Here is a 17,587-nt window from a genome sequence, read left to right on the forward strand (position 1 = left end):
CAAACGCTGGACACTGGCACGGGCGTACGGATGAACGGGGCGCCGTCGTCGGCGAAGCGAGTGGCGTCTTCCAGGAGCACAGAGGGCCCGTGCGTCTCTCGCCAGGGCTACACGGGAGGGTTTCAAGGCTGTGGTGGCTTCCTGGGCTTTTAAAAAAAATTGGAATTCATGTAAATGTCACCGGCCATATGGCCGGCCTGCCTGGACTTGCACATTTAATTTGCAATTCGTACGCACTTTTCAGTTTGCCCGTTCACCAGCTGCCCTTCGAGTAAATAATTCACTATTTAGATTTATCCAAGAAACAGGACGAAATGCATATAAATAGAATTTCATGTTTAAGCAGGTGACTTCTCTTTGAACGGGGATTGTGCTTCAGATGTTTGGTGATTTCCTTTGGTGATTTCCTTGGTGCGCAGAACGGGAATGTCTACAAATACGTTGGATGAACGTGTGAAGTTAATGATACGGAAGTGGAGTGGTTGCAAACAAAGATAAAGATCCCCCTTTTAGCCTTTACAGACTGTAGGGGCAAGTGCTGTTAGCGAGCACCTTATGAAGTCCGGCACGGCGGACGAGGGGGTGGAGTGGCCAAGCACCACGCCCGGCCGCCTTTGTCTCCCCAGTGGCAATGTTCACACAGCACACCAGTTACTCCACATCCCACAGTGGAGTGTGAACCCTTCCAACCTAAAACGTCCTTCCCAGCCACGGCTAACATCAGTGGCGAGTGACGTCTGAACCCCAACCGGCACTGACCAGGGTGGTGAAGTATGGTCCAACAAACCCCCACGATCAACGCAGCATTGCGGAGACGTTCACCCTTCCGGCACACCTCCGATTAGCACGATTGGTCACGTACGGTGCGAAAGAGGGTTCAACATGCATACAGCAAAAGGCTGCGAATTATTATTCATGATTACTCTGATCAAAGCCGAAGTACGCCCTCACTCAAACAAGCTTGGGGCCGTGTCCACTTCTGTCCCTGACGCGTTTCACTCATGAACATAACTCGAGTGCCATTCGCAAAGAATAATATAACAGTGACGCTGATGGCGGTGATGGAAATTTCCACGTTCCGGTGATAGGGGCCAGTCTCTCCGATGGACAACGACTGTCGACTGGTGGGGAGAGATGCTCTCCCGAAGCGACCAGTGAGCACGAGTCGAACTCCCCATCCTTCCGGCTGTGAGCCAGGGGCTCTTAGGGGACGTCCATAAATGACGTCACGCGATTTTGGACGATTTTTGACCCCCCCCCCCTCTCATCGTCACACGGCGTCACAAAAAGTCAGACCCCCCTCAAATATGACGTCACAAAGCTCTGCCCCCCCCCCCCAAAAAAAGAAAAAACATGCTTCAAATCGCTTTAAACTATTGCCATTGTAGTGCGTATTTAATGTGGCGCTGTACTCTGATGTTGTAGGAGAAAACATTTGTTAAAAAGTCTATTGAATTAAGTAGAACGTGTTGTCTATATTTATTGAAAGTTGCGTATTTTGATGTGACGTCACATTTCTCAACACCTCCCCCCCCTCGTCACACATCGTCACAAATGTCTGACCCCCTCCCCCCCCCCTAGGCTGCGTGACGTCATTTATGGACGGACCCTTATCTCAGGAGTCACTTGGTTGTGCAATAACGGTGAACGCTCGCCTACAAACCATCAACAAGTCAGGCTTGGGTGTTGTTGCTGTTCATGTTGCGGCATACAAAGGACTTTGAAACGACCTCACCATCATCCTGCTAAGGACCGTAGATAAATTGGGCCTGCCTGGCATATGAACGCCATCTGCCAGCTTCTCGCTTTGCTCACAAAGATGATTTTCCTCTGACCCACTTTGCTCTCCGGTCGGGCATTCTTTCGCGCCATCGTAAATTATTCGATGTTTTCGCTCTTCGCGGCGCACACGCTTCCGTCGTCTGCCGGTTATGGATCCAATTAAGCTGCAGGGGGTGGTTACCGCTTATTAAAGCCACGCAATTTACTCGCACGATCGTATATTTAATGTACGTTAAGGGGAGGCAGGGAGGGGGGTGGGTATTTAAAAACACGCACACAAACCAATTACGTGGCGATTGTACCGCGAGATAAGCGACGCTCACTCGGGGCTCTTGTGTCGAGTCACGCGGTCACCACGTGTCGGAGAATGACCCTGGCAGACGACGTCACTGGACAGCTGTACGTACGCATTTATATGTGTGTGTGTATGTTGAAATTATTTCGCACCGTACGTAGCCAACCGCGCTAATCGGAGCTGCGGGGGAAGGACAACAAACTAAACACAAAAAGCGGTTTTAAAGAAGTTAGTTTTCAATCTGGGCTTAAAAGTGCATAGCTCTACGTGTCCGTGTGCGTCCACGTGTTCGAGTGCGTCCGTTTGGCTCCACGTGTCCGCGTGTTTGTGTGGGTCCGTGTGGGTCCACGTGTCCGCGTGGGTCCGCGTATCCATGTGGGTCCGTGTGGGTCCACGTGTCCGCGTGCGTCCGTGTGGGTCCACGTGTCCGCGTGCGTCCGTGTGGGTCCACGTGTCCGTGTGCGTCCTTCCGCTCCGGCAGGAAGCCGCGGGTGGACATTGACAAATGTGGGCTTGTGCAACCACAATTGCCATGTTGTGAAGGTCATAGGACAATGACATTGCTCTGTCGACCCTTGAACCTCCAATGAATGCAAATGTTTCTCTGAGAATGCGTGGAGAGTTAAACAACATCAAACACACACATTTGGGTTTTTGAGCACCCAGTTACTACCTCACTGCACCTGACAGATGGCAACGTAACGCCGTCAGGTTAATTGACGAACCAGGACTCAACTAATTCACCGCGGTCACTCGCTCACCAGCGGTCAGTCGCCTCCTTATCGATCTTCATTTGCTACCACTACTACTACGACTACCGTGGTTACTGTTCCCGTGAAATTCACGCATGAATTGTTCCACCAATGTTGAGTTCTCTCAACCTCTCTCAATTACAAAACTCATATGCAGTACAACTCGAATAGTGCTGTGTTGGTGCCCGCTTGGCGTTTTGGGAATGTGCTCAGCAACTTTTGATTTACATTCGTTATAACGAAGGCCCTTTGGCATCGGCAGTGCCACAAATTGAAGGCGATCGCCAGATTATTGGCCAGGAGATGGCAGTACAGCAAATGAGTTCCTGACAAATTTGCGTGGGATATTCGTGCTGATATCTCCTCCGTCTGCGTGGTGGGTCTTCCCCGGCTTCTCCAAACCCTCACGAATGGAATTGGTCAAACATGAAATGGAATTGGTCAAACATGGATTGGTCAAACATTAATGGAATTGGTCAAACATCCCAATGCCGGACCCACGTGTAAACTAATGTTGAGACTCCTTGATAAATGATATTATTATTAGTATTCCGAAGAATCGGAATATGCATTTATATTGGAGGAATCCGATGAGCTATAAAGCTCTTTTCAAAAACGTTCTATAGGGGTGGGTAAGAAAGTTACAAAAACAAAATAAAAGACGGTAGTATTATTATTTTATATTCGTACAGTATTCAGAATCAGAATATGTATTTAAACCGGAGGAATTCAATGAGCTATAAAGCTCTTTTTCACAGATGTCCTGTTGGGGCGGGTCAGAACGTTACAACAACAAACAATACAACAAAAAACATGATAGTAAAGTCACGTAGGTATGATAGTATAAAATAATTATTTTATACCTACGTGATGAAAAATAATTATTTTATACCTACGTGACTTTACCAAAAGAACCAAAGAGTATGGATTCCTGCAGTCACGAAAGCTTCAAATCAAGGTTGGTACTGAGCTAGCTATTCTTAGCTCTTTCGGTAAAGTCACGTTGAAGGGAAACAATAAAATAATAAAATATATATAAAACAATAAAAATTATGTTATGGTCGAAACGTCGTGATAATTTTTATTGTTTTATATATATATTTTATTGTTTCCCTTCAACGTGACTTTACCGAAAGAGCTAAGATTGGTACTGTAGTGCTTTACATTAACACCAACTTTTCCCATTCAAGGATAAGGGGTATTGCGATCGTAAATCGATAAATGTTCAAACCCATAAAAAAAAAACATTAACACAGCCAAACCTAAACGCTTTGATAACACCCCAATCATGTATTATTCCTGAAGCGACTTTAAAGTTCACCACGCGTTGTCGTACGCATGGAACGCTTCTGACAAAAGTTTTATTTTGAAGCAGCGTCCCAGCTGTTCGCAGGCCCAGCACGTGGGGATCAGAAATCTTCATTTGTTTACCCTGCCCTGCTCTTTAATGAGATCATTGGGGGGGAACCAGAAGCTCAGTCTCAGAATGTTCCCTTCTACCCACCCACCGCACAACCCCGTAACCCCCCTCCACCACACCCCTCCGTCGGGACCTTCTGCGGAGTTTACAGGTCAAAAAGTATCCGCTTGGTTAAAAAAAAAAATTCTCTTTTTTTAAGGTCACCCTGGGAGTTTTGTTCTTTTGAAACCCAAGTACTTCGTTTACACCTCAAAGCCGTCAGGGGTTGGCTCCGAGATGTACGCTAATGTTTTCTTTCTTTCGTCTTCTTTCGGAGGTCTCGTGTTTTTGTTGCATCTCTCCCTCTCTCTCTCTCTTTGTTATCCACGAGCGAGCGAGAGCGTCGGGCCCTCTCTCGTAACGGATTCTCCACTTTGAAGCCACGCAGTTCCAGCTCAGTCACTGAACAGCTCTGTGCTACTGATGTTGATCGTTGCCTCTCTGCCGCTACCGGCTACCGCAACCACCCCTAAAGCGAACGGGGGGGGGTGCCCCTCGGGGTTTTTTTTCTTCCTCCTCCGTGAGTCACTCTTCGCCCCCACCCCCCCCCCCCCCGTGCCGAGCCACGCGCTTCTGTCGCGCAACGCGAGCCCCCCATCCCTCCCCCCTCCCACCTCGAGTCCTCTCCGTCCCGCGAGACTGGGAAACCACTACGTTCGCTCAGCCGGGCAGTTTATAAACGTCGCCTACATCGCCGCCACCGCAAGCGCCGCCAAGGATCGCTTAATCCCGCGGCTGACAGGCCGCGCGGCGCTGTGGGGGCAGCCGACCCCCTTAGCGAGCGTCTGAGCCTGCATCGTAATTGCAAACGAATTGGCGTGGTGCCAATGTTAGCGACACCGGGGCCCCTCCGTTGTTCCGCTCGTAGTTGGTTTATTAAGTTTGTTGAGCCACCCTGCACAGAGGTTGCCCAGTTGGACTCGTTAACATTTTAAAAAAATTTTTTTAACCAGGTAAGGTCCCCCTAAGCTCTGTAGCTCTTCTTTCAGAAGCGACCTGGCCATCACAAATGATGGCCAAACGAAGTGGCTTATCGTCATCACGTGGAAATATATATCAGCGGTGAAATACTCGAAACGCGTGATGTTGATTCTAAATGTGGAGGGTAAAACCGGAGGCCCCCCGAGAAAAAAATCCACACGACCACGGGGAGAAAGACATACAACCTCCAAATATACAGCAGGCGTCAGGGTCTGGATGGAACAAGCGACCTCATGTATACCAAGCGAGGTAGTTAACATCTGGCCACCGCGGTGCCCTAAATACAAATAAATAAATATAGAAACACACAGCACCTGGGTCGATAGAGGCGGTGGGGAGGGGGATTTAATAAACTTGCATCCCCTCCCCATTGTTGCCACTTCGCCCCCGGGAGATGGAATCGAACCGTCGCCCTATGGATCGCAAGTCCAGTGGGCCACTCACCATGAACTCCACCGTGGCAGCATCTCCGAGGCAAATGAGACAATAATTATGCAGACGTCATCTTAAAGTGTCCTCTTGCCCAGTGACTGCTGCCCACACGGTAGCCCAGCAGCGGTATAAATAGCCAACGTGGATTTCTTGCTAAAATGAGCGTTGGTGCTTTGCTCATCTTCTATATACAGCCATGAGCCAGCGGTGGAAATTCCACATTCCCATGGCGGGGGGTGGGGGGGGCTAGCCTCTGCATGTGACAACTACTGATGACCTCCCCAAAGAGTGGTACAAATTTTTAACTACCCCGGAGAGATGCTGGGCTGAGTCAGCCCCCTGCCAAACAGGATTTGAACTTGGAACAGATCCTATTGGGAACCACTCAATCTACTACCGAGCTATAAAAGGATAAACATACAATACGTATGGTACGTATGTTGGCACAGGTATGACCTTTGCACAGGAAGCAATTTAAAACTAAGGGGAAACAGGCAGAGGATGGGTCTCTCTGCCCTTTGCTTGGCAATGAATCATTTCGACGGGGAATGGTGCTTTGCTTCTGTCCTTCGTTGTGTTTTAAGTCCGAGGTTGGGGATATTCCTAACGACAATTGTTATGCTACATTTAAATTGATCGTCCTATTAATGTATTTTGTTTCCTCAAAACACGGACATCGCGACAATGCGCGCTTAGTCCCCATTAGATCACCCAGTTTGTTTAGGATGATTTAAAACAAAGAAAATACATTGGATATTCCGTAATTTATGTTGAACAAACAAATAATATTTTTCACATCCTCTGTTGAGGAAGTTACGGCTCTTATCTTGTAGATAAATCCCAGACTAGCCCAGGATGTTGTCTGACGTGAGTTTTTTTGCTTCATGAGTGATAAAAAAATGTTATGGCACTCGAGTGATGGCACTCAGTTATTTATTATTATTAATTAAGGTCCTTTAAAATGGTACATTTCGGGTGAAAAAAAGACTACCGATAAAAACGTCTACAGATTCCACGACGTTTGGTCATTGTGGAAGAGCATGCCAAATACTCAACAGGGCTCCGTCTATTGGAGGGCCCTTCCACCAGCAGTGGCGCGAGCAACCAGGCCATTGCAGGACTGCGCCTTTACCCTTTAACTGAGAAGCGAGAACAAACGATGAACCACAAGCACACGTGGTGACCTGGGCCTGCGCCGTGCTGCTCGTAGTCTGCGAATGCCGATGCGGTGCGTTCGTTTATTTGCCATTCCTCTGAAGTCGCTCGCCGTTTGACTTTTGGGATGCGCTATCCGGTAAAAAAGAGAAAAAACGAGGTTCTGAAAACGTTGACCGGGTTTGCCGTGTTTCGTTTCACTTTGGTTTTCATTGTGGCCGCCGCGATAGGGTGACGTTTTTTTTTATATTGCACGGTGTATGTTCCGCGATAATCATATCGACCGTTTTGCTGAATATCGTTGTATCGTGAGTATCGTTTTGTAAAAATGAAAAAAAAATATTTATTTGCCGTAAAACATTTTAGTGCGATAACCAACTCAATTTTTCAAGTTGTACATAATTACATTGAGGGAAAGAAAGTATTTTATCCCCTGCTGATTTTGTACTTTTGCCCACTTACAAAGAAATGATCAGTCTATAATTTTAATGATAGGTTTATTTGAACAGTGAGAGACAGAATAACAACAACAAAATCCAGAAAAACGCATGTCGAAAATGTTATAAATTGATTTGCATTTTAATGAGGGAAATAAGTATTTGACCCCTCTGCAAAACATGACTTAGTACTTGGTGGCAAAACCCTTGTTTGCAATCACAGAGGTCAGACGTTTCTTGTAGTTGACCACCAGGTTTGCACACATCTCAGGAGAGATTTTGTCCCACTCCTCTTTGCAGATCTTCTCCAAGTCATTAAGGATTCGAGGCTGACGTTTAGCAACTCGAACCTTCAGCTCCCTCCACAGACTTTCTATGGGATTAAGGTCTGGAGACTGGCTAGGCCACTCCAGGACCTTAATGTGCTTCTTCTTGAGCCACTCCTTTGTTGCCTTGGCAGTGTATTTTGGGTCATTGTCATGCTGGAATACCCATCCACGACCCATTTTCAATGCCCTGGCTGAGGGAAGGAGGTTCTCACCCAAGATTTGACGGTACATGGCCCCGTCTATCGTCCTTTTGATGCGGTGAAGTTGTCCTGTTCCCTTAGCAGAAAAACACCCCCAAAGCATAATGTTTCCACCTCCATGTTTGACGGTGGGGATGGTGTTCTTGGGGTTAAAGGCAGCATACCTCCTCCTCCAAACACAGCGAGTTGAGTTGATGCAAAAGAGCTCCATTTTGGTTTCATCTGACCACAACACTTTCACCCAGTTGTCCTCTGAATCATTCAGATGTTCATTGGCAAACTTCAGACGGGCATGTAAATGTGCTTTCTTGAGCAGGGGGACCTTGCAGGCGCTGCAGGATTTCAGTCCTTCACATCGTCGTGTGTTACCAATTGTTTTATTGGTGACTATGGTCCCAGCTGCCTTGAGATCATTGACAAGATCCTCCCGTGTAGTTCTGGGCTGATTCCTCACCGTTCTCATGATCATTGCAACTCCACGAGGTGAGATCTTGCATGGAGCCCCAGGCCGAGGGAGATTGACAGTTCTTTTGTGTTTCTTCCATTTGCGAATAATCGCACCAACTGTTGTCACCTTCTCACCAAGCTGCTTGGCAATGGTCTTGTAGCCCATTCCAGCCTTGTGTAGGTCTACAATCTTGTCCCTGACATCCTTGGAGAGCTCTTTGGTCTTGGCCATGGTGGAGAGTTTGGAATCTGATTGATTGGTTGCTTCTGTGGACAGGTGTCTTTTATACAGGTAACAAGCTGAGATTAGGAGCACTCCCTTTAAGAGTGTGCTCCTAATCTCAGCTCGTTACCTGTATAAAAGACACCTGGGAGCCAGAAATCTTTCTGATTGAGAGGGGGTCAAATACTTATTTCCCTCATTAAAATGCAAATCAATTTATAACATTTTTGACATGCGTTTTCCTGGATTTTGTTGTTGTTTTTCTGTCTCTCACTGTTCAAATAAAGCTACCATTAAAATTATAGACTGATAATTTCTTTGTCAGTGGGCAAACGTACAAAATCAGCAGGGGATCAAATACTTTTTCTCCCTCACTGTAGCTGTTTTCGGATAAATGTATGCTTTGTAAAAACAAATATTACAATATGCATTAAACGCCGGAATCTAGGTCGTTCATTTAACAATTGCTATCAAACTCGCGTCACCAAGTTCGTAGTGCGGTCCGCTAACCACTGCGCCACCACTCCCCCCCCCCCCCCTTCTTCCTCCCCTTCCCACCAAAAAAATAGTTTATATTACCAGGTAGGAACGCAATGAGGAGACAAATCCCCTCTGTAAGGGTGACCTGGGTCAACTTGTGACGCTGAGTGTAGTTCAGCAGGAAACGTACTGACCGAGAGAAAAAGAAAGAGAGAGAGAGAGAAACAGAGAACATCAAACACACACGAGGAGAGGGAGAGTGATTGTGTGCACCCAACGTCTGGGCACTTACGTGCGGATCACAGCAATATTCTAGCGAACACCGAGATCACAGTGATAGACGTAGGAATATAGGGTACAATAATATAGGGTGCAATAATATAGGGTTGTTCTGGATTGATGTACCATGTTACAGTAAGTCCTCGCTTAACGCGCTGGCGTTCACACTATAACGCGGTTTGGCCACGGCATTATTCTATGGGGGGAACACTTTTCGCACAACGTGCGCCCCGTTATAACGTGGAATGTGCACCCCGTTATGACGTGGAATGTGCACCCCGTTATAACGTTATAACGTGTACCCCGTTATGACGTGGAATGTGCACCCCGTTATAACGTTATAACGTGTACCCCGTTATGACGTGGAATGTGCACCCCGTTATAACGTTATAACGTGTACCCCGTTATGACGTGGAATGTGCACCCCGTTATAACGTTATAACGTGTACCCCGTTATGACGTGGAACGTGCACCCCGTTATAACGTGTATCCCGTTATGACGTGGAATGTGCACCCTGTTATAACGTCATAACGTGTACCCCGTTATAACGTGGAACGTGCACCCCGTTATAACGTGTACCCCGTTATGACGTGGAACGTGTACCCCGTTATAACGTGGAACGTGCACCCCGTTATGACGTGGAACGTGTACCCCGTTATAACGTGGAACGTGTACCCCGTTATAACGTGGAACGTGTACCCCGTTATAACGTGTACCCCGTTATGACGTGGAATGTGCACCCGTTATAACGTGTACCCCGTTATGACGTGGAATGTGCACCCGTTATAACGTGTACCCCGTTATAACGTGGAACGTGTACCCCGTTATAACGTGGAACGTGTACCCCGTTATAACGTGTACCCCGTTATGACGTGTACCCCGTTATGACGTGTACCCCGTTATGACGTGGTTTCTCGACGGTCGACGACGAACTACTTTCTTGCGCCGCGCAGCTGAGCCGAATTACATGAAGTTAGACAGACGCTACCAAGGCCTTCTGTGAACTTGTTTATCTGTAACGGTTCATCATCATCATCATCGTCAGCCAAGGTCACTCCACTGCTGAATTGAAGGCCTCTCCCAGACTCCGCCACCTCTCACTATCCTGCGTGTAATAAATCCACGTGGTACCGAAACGAATACAATTTATAATTATAGAGCATGCCTTCACTCAAGGCGCTTGACATAGCTTCCACAACAGTGACACAGAATGGAATGATGTAGTTGACAGGGGCGTTCGACAAGGATTGAGGAATGAGTGACAGTGAGAGAGGGAGAGTTAGGGATCACGAAAGGGTTGAGGAGGGATGGGAACGAGTGGAGGGGCGAGGGGAGGGAAGAGAACTGGCGATGGAGAAGACGGGAGGCTTGAAGAGAGGAACGGAAGGAGGTGAAGGAGGGGGACTGCTTCATGTACAGGGAAAGTGTTAAGTCTATGGGCAGTGTTGAGTCTATGGGTAGTGGTGAGTCTATGGGCAGTGTTGAGAGCTATGGGCAGTGTTGAGTCTATGGGCAGTGTTGAGAGCTATGGGCAGTGTTGAGTCTATGGTGCAGTGTTGAGTCTATGGGCAGTGTTGAGTCTATGAGCATTGCTGAGTCTATGGTGCAGTGTTGAGTCTATGCCTCTATGGGCAGTGCTGAGCCTATGAACAATATGAGTCTATGGGCAGTTTCTTCACCTGAGGAAGGCTACTTGTGTTGTGGCCGAAACGTCGTTAGAATTTTATTCTGTTATTATTATTTTATTCTATGGGCAGTGTTGAGTCTATGGGCATTGCTGAGTCTATGGGCAGTGTTGAGTCTATGGGCAGTGTTGAGTCTATGGGCAGTGTCGAGTCTATGGGCAGTGTTGAGTCTATGGGTAGTGGTGAGTCAATGGGCAGTGTTGAGAGCTATGGGCAGTGTTGAGTCTATGGGCAGTGTTGAGAGCTATGGGCAGTGTTGAATCTATGGTGCAGTGTTGAGTCTATGGGCAGTGTTGAGTCTATGGGCAGTGTTGAGTCTATGGACAGTGTTGAGTCTATGGTGCAGTGTTGAGTCTATGGGTAGTGTTGAGTCTATGGGTAGTGTTGAGTCTATGGACAGTGTTGCGTCTATGGGCAGTGGTGAGTCTATGGGCAGTGGTGAGTCTATGGGCTGTGTTGAGTCTATGGGCAGTGTTGAGTCTATGGGCAGTATTGAGTTTGTGGGTAGTGGTGAGTCTATGGGCAGTATGAGTCTATGAACAGTGTGAGTCTATGGGCAGTACTGAGTCTATGGGCAGTGTTGAGTCTATGGGCAGTGTTGAATCTATGGGTAGTGTGAGTCTATGGGCATTGCTGAGTCTTTGGGCAGTGTTAAGTCTATGGGCAGTGTGAGTCTACAGGCAGTGTTGAGTCTATGGGCATTGCTGAGTCTATGGGCAGTGTTGAGTCTATGGGCAGTGTGAGTCTACGGGCAGTGTTGAGTCTATGTGCAGTGTTGAGTCTATGGGCATTGCTGAGTCTATGGTGCAGTGTTGAGTCTATGCCTCTATGGGCAGTGCTGAGTCTATGAACAATATGAGTCTATGGGCAGTTTCTTTACCTGAGGAAGGCTACTTGTGTTGTGGCCGAAACGTCGTGAGAATTTTATTCTGTTATTATTATTTTATTCTATGGGCAGTGTTGAGTCTATGGGCATTGCTGAGTCTATGGGCAGTGTTGAGTCTATGGGCATTGCTGAGTCTATCGGCAGTGTTGAGTCTATGGGCAGTGTTGAGTCTATGGGCAGTGTTGAGTCTATGGGTAGTGGTGAGTCTATGGGCAGTGTTGAGTCTATGGGTAGTGGTGAGTCTATGGGCAGTGTTGAGAGCTATGGGCAGTGTTGAGTCTATGGGCAGTGTTGAGTCTTTGGGCAGTGTTGAGTCTATGGGTAGTGGTGAGTCTATGGGCAGTGTTGAGTCTATGGGCAGTGTTGAGTCTATGGGTAGTGGTGAGTCTATGGGCAGTGTTGAGAGCTATGGGCAGTGTTGAGAGCTATGGGCAGTGTTGAGTCTATGGGCAGTGTTGAGTCTATGGGTAGTGGTGAGTCTATGGGCAGTGTTGAGAGCTATGGGCAGTGTTGAGTCTATGGGCAGTGTTGAGAGCTATGGGCAGTGTTGAATCTATGGTGCAGTGTTGAGTCTATGGGCAGTATGAGTCTATGAACAGTGTGAGTCTATGGGCAGTACTGAGTCTATGGGCAGTGTTGAGTCTATGGGCAGTGTTGAATCTATGGGTAGTGTGAGTCTATGGGCATTGCTGAGTCTTTGGGCAGTGTTAAGTCTATGGGCAGTGTGAGTCTACGGGCAGTGTTGAGTCTATGGGCATTGCTGAGTCTATGGGCAGTGTTGAGTCTATGGGCAGTGTGAGTCTACGGGCAGTGTTGAGTCTATGTGCAGTGTTGAGTCTATGGACAGTATTGAGTCTATGGGCAGTGTTGAGTTTACGGGCAGTGTTGAGTCTATGGGCAGTATATTCTTGGTTCTTTCAGTAAAGTCACGTAGAAGGGAAACAATAAAATAATACAAATATAAAACAATAAAATTATCACGACGTTTCGACTCCAACACAAGCAATCATCATCAGGTGTGAAAACCACAAATCAAAATCTATGGGCAGTGTTGAGTCTACGGGCAGTGTTGAGTCTATGGGTAGTGTTGAGTCTATGGGCATTGCTGAGTCTATGGGCAGTGTTGAGTCTATGAGCAGTGTTGAGTCTATGGGCATTCCTGAGTCTATGGTGCAGTGTTGAGTCTATGCCTCTATGGGCAGTGCTGAGTCTATGAACAATGTGAGTCTATGGACAGTTTCGATTTAAAGCTTTCGTGACTGCAGGGATTCATCTTTTGGGTTCTTTCGGTGAAGTCACGTAGAATGGAAATAAAATAATAATAACAGAATAAAATTCTCACGACGTTTCGGCCACAACACAAGTAGCCTTCCTCAGGTGAAGAAACAAGACTCTCCGGAAGACAGCGATTGAGTGAACACTGCCAAGCATGGACAGCGTCTTTTAAGCTGTGTGGGAGGAGCAAAGCGCCTTGACAAAGGAGTTAACATATAAATTAGCATGTAACTGGGGGATTAGCATGATGTTGGTGTGAGAGATTAGCAGCAGTTTACATATCAACAGTAAATTAGCATGTAACTGGGGGATTAGCATGGTGTTAGTATGAGGGATTAACACCACGGAGAACGACGAGCTTGTGTTCAGACGGACGAGTCCATCTATGTTCGGAACGGAGAAGGGGGGGGGGGGGAAAGGAGGAAGAAGCCACGGTGTGCTGCTCTGTCCTGTGTTGCGTTATAACTATGCTATAAACTAGACTACTATACATTACAATGTTATACCTTCCAATCTAAACTACATTGTATAATATCGTATCCATAGACAAATCCCACCCAATACGTTACTATACACTACCCTATACTTTAGACTATAAAATATTAGACTTGTAGTATTACACTATGTATTATTCTATTAACCCTACTGTATACCACACTGCTGTATATTCACTATACAATTACGGTACTATATATTGCCTTATGAATTATGTTAAACATTACACTGTTATACTATTTATTATTATACAAATGCTATAAACTATACTATTGACCGTCGTGTGATAGGTACTAATAGGCCGTGCCAGCGAATGGACTGCGGTCTGAAAGTCACCGTAAAATACAATCAAGAACCGAAATGGTTTATAACGTCTTTCCAGTGGTTACTAAGCCGGAATCCATCTTCTCGGTTGAAGTTGTCTCTGTATTTGTATATGTGAATAGCCTCGTGAACGAATCTCTCATGGTAGCTGGATGGCTTGCAGAGAACCTTCGTCTTGGAGAAGTCAATGTCATGTTGGCCCACCGAATTATAACAATGATCTGCCATGGCTGAGGTGTTCGTCCTACCGTGTTTCAAGTCTGCTTTATGTTCACAGATGCGGTCCGAGATGTCGTTTGGTTCCTCCAATGTAGCTGCTACCACAGAGGCAACTTAGTTTGTGGACACCCGGGTACTGTATGTCTGGAACCACATCTTTTACAGACGGAACCAGATCACAGATTTTATGTACTGTGTTGAATCGAACCTGGATCTTGTGTTTATTCAGGATTTTGGAGATAATAAAGTATTAAAGCTTTCGTGACTGCATAAAATTACTCATTGTTTTTTTCGGTAAAGTCACGTATGTAGAAATACAATAAAATTATATATATCAGGTGACACCTGATGAAGATCGCTTGTGTTGTGATCGAAACGTCGTGATTGTTTTTTGTTTTAATATAATTTTATTGTATTTCTACATACGTGACTTTACCGAAAAAACCAATGAGTGATTTTGGAGATCTTTTTTGTGACCCCCGCAATGTAGGGTAAGGTGATGGTTTCGAATGGCTCCTCAAGAGGATCCTTTTTCATTGTTGGAGTGATGGCTTTGCAGATTTTGTAGTCGGAGTAACCATTAGCCTTGAGAGCATGGTGTACGTGCTTGAGTTCACTAGCAATGTGTTCCTGGTCGGAAATGCACTGGGCTCTATGGTATAGAGTCTTGATGAGGCAATTCTTCTGGGATGGACGGTGGTGGGAATCCGGTTTTAAATAAGCATCCGTATGGGTAGCTTTCCTGTAGACAGAGTGGCTCATTGAACCATCAGGTTTCCTTTTAATTAGGAAATCCAAAAAGGGTAGCTTGCCATCTTTTTCGACTTCCATGGGTAACTCTTATGGCTGGGTGTATGGAATTGATGTGGTCGAGGAATTGGTCTAGAGCAGGCCGGCCATGTGGCCAGATGACAAAAGTGTCATCCACGTACCTCTTCCATAAGGTCGGGCGTAGAGTGGCAGTCTGGATGGCGTCAGTCTCCTGTTTATTCACCTGAGGAAGGCTACTTGTGTTGTGGCCAAAACGTCGTGAGAATTGTATTCTGTTATTATTATTTTATTCTATGGGCAGTGTTGAGTCTATGGGCATTGCTGAGTCTATGGGCAGTGTTGAGTCTATGGGCAGTGTTGAGTCTATGGGCAGTTTTGAGTCTACGGACAGTGTTGAGTCTACGGACAGTGCTGAGTCTATGGGCAGTGTTGAGTCTACGGACAGTGCTGCTCAATGTACAGGGGAAGTTGATTCCAATCGAGGGGTGCAAGGAGGGAGAAGGAGGGACAGAGAGAGAGAGAGAATATTTGTGAGGAAGAGGACGAGAGGAAGGGACTTGGAAGGAAATGAGAGAGGCCAAATGAGGTGGCGCTAGGCCATGTAGAGATTTAAAGACGAACATCAACAACTGATTCCATCGCTCCAGCTCCTCCGTGGACATCCTCCGAGACGCGTTCAATACCCTCTGCGTCTAATTCTGAATTTCGGCCGGGCCGTCAAATGGGGCTGCATTCCCTGCAGGGCCTTCACGTGACTCTAATTACATTGGCTCGTACAGCGGAGCTTGCAAACGAAAATATGAAACGCAATTTCTCTGGAACATCGAGCTTGTTGACCCTCCGGATAGAGACGAGATAACAAAATAATCCCCGGCCTCTTCGCGGCCTCAAAAGAACGTTCCGTGTTGGAGTATTCGTCCCTAAAATTGTCCTCTCTTGCCCCAGAGGCAGGAGACAATGCAGAAAGGTAACTCGATATCAATTCATCGCAGGGAAACAACAAAATCTGTCAGCTTTCACACGTGTTCGGTGTTTTGAAATTATTGTTATTATCGCTTAAATTGATTTGATGCTACGGGGAGAGTGCCTCGTGCAGCCGCGGTTCACGCACTGCGCTAAGAACCCCAGCAACCTGAGTTAAATTCCTGGCCAAGGCTTTACCAGCAGCGGCGAGTGAAATCTGAACCCACCCCACTTCACCAAGCTGCACTAACCAGCGTGGTGAAGTATGGTCAAGCACGGCATGCCAGCAGTATATTGATAAAGGTCTTGACACCGTGGCGAGATGTTAACTGCCTCGCCGAGTATACAGGAGGTCGTGGGTTCGATCCCAACCCTGGCGCCTGCTGTATATTTTGAGTTTTCGTGGAGTTTTCTTCGGCTCCTCGGGGTTTTCTCTTCACATTTAGAATCATACTTTGAGAGTATTTGGTTGCGATAAGTGTCCACATGATGAGCCACTTCGTTGAGCTACGCAGTAATTTGTGGCCAGGTCGCTTCTGAAAAAGAGTGGGCCTTACCGGGTGAAATAAAAAAAGTGTAGTTTATCTTGTCTTGAAACAAGGATGCTGAAATTATACAAATCTTTTGGCGACGCTGCTACATTAATGTCAGTGGTGCACAAGAACAAACAAACAACAACACCTTTAACAACATTCGTCAGCAACACCTATGGCTTTAAATGGAGAAAAATATATAATAGACGAACGTTTCAGGCAATGTCCCTTCGCCATAGAACATCTCACAGAGATGATCCTTGCCTATTAACATCCGGCAGTTGAGCAGAATTGGTTCAAGCGGGCCTGACTGCTTTGATGAGACAATCAACGTCGACACCAGTCTAGAGTTTGCTTGCGTTGAACCAATGCTGCTGATATTATGCACCCCCAGAAGGCCGTAGGGCTGATGTGAGGTGTCAAAAAAATACTTTTAATTATTACGTCGAGGGACGGCTCTGGCAAGGGAAGGTACTGCTTGCTTTCTATTTTGTCGTTTGAAGGCATAATCAATCTGTCTCAACTGCAAGCAGCTGGTCGCGCAACTGCTCGTAACTGGTTGCGTGAAGCGATCGTGCGGCGTGCAACCGAGTCGCGCAACTGGTCGAGCGATACATTTCTCCGACCTCCTCCCCCTTCCGCCCACCCCTCGCCACCGCCCAAACTCCTTTCTTGAAAGTTGCAGCGGCAAACAGGACCCACGAAATGAACCGAGCGAGCGAGCGAGACAGCGTTTACCCGCAGGCACCGCTCCCCCACGCAACCTTACATTGTGCCACGTCTTAAACAGCCCACACGCGGAGGGCCGCTCATCTCACATCTCATCCCAATCACCTGGCACCCTCCGTGTCCGTCGCCACTCAAAGGGCCCGGCTCAATCAAAATCCACTCCCCCACCACCCCCACCTGTTTGCCTCGAAGAATGCAGTCGAAGGCTCGTTAGGCGGCCGAATGAAAATAAAAATAATAATAAATGGGACGGCTTCCCAGCGGACTAATTACGTCTTGAGTTCCTGTCTTGCGATGGAGGTCTGTTTGTTGCCCGTGCCCGGTTCTTTGGCGGGCGTCCAAATGTGTTTTGATGTCCGAGTTGCAGCGTGGCCTAAGGAACAAGGAATGACGGTGCTGAAGAGAGACAGCCGAACAGTGAGAGTGAGAAGAGAGGAGACGGGAGGAACACAACG

The sequence above is a fragment of the Petromyzon marinus genome, chromosome 52 (assembly GCF_048934315.1).
Source record: "Petromyzon marinus isolate PM22_M1 ecotype Great Lakes invasive population chromosome 52, UKy_Petmar_22M1.pri1.0, whole genome shotgun sequence".
NCBI lineage: Eukaryota > Metazoa > Chordata > Hyperoartia > Petromyzontiformes > Petromyzontidae > Petromyzon > Petromyzon marinus.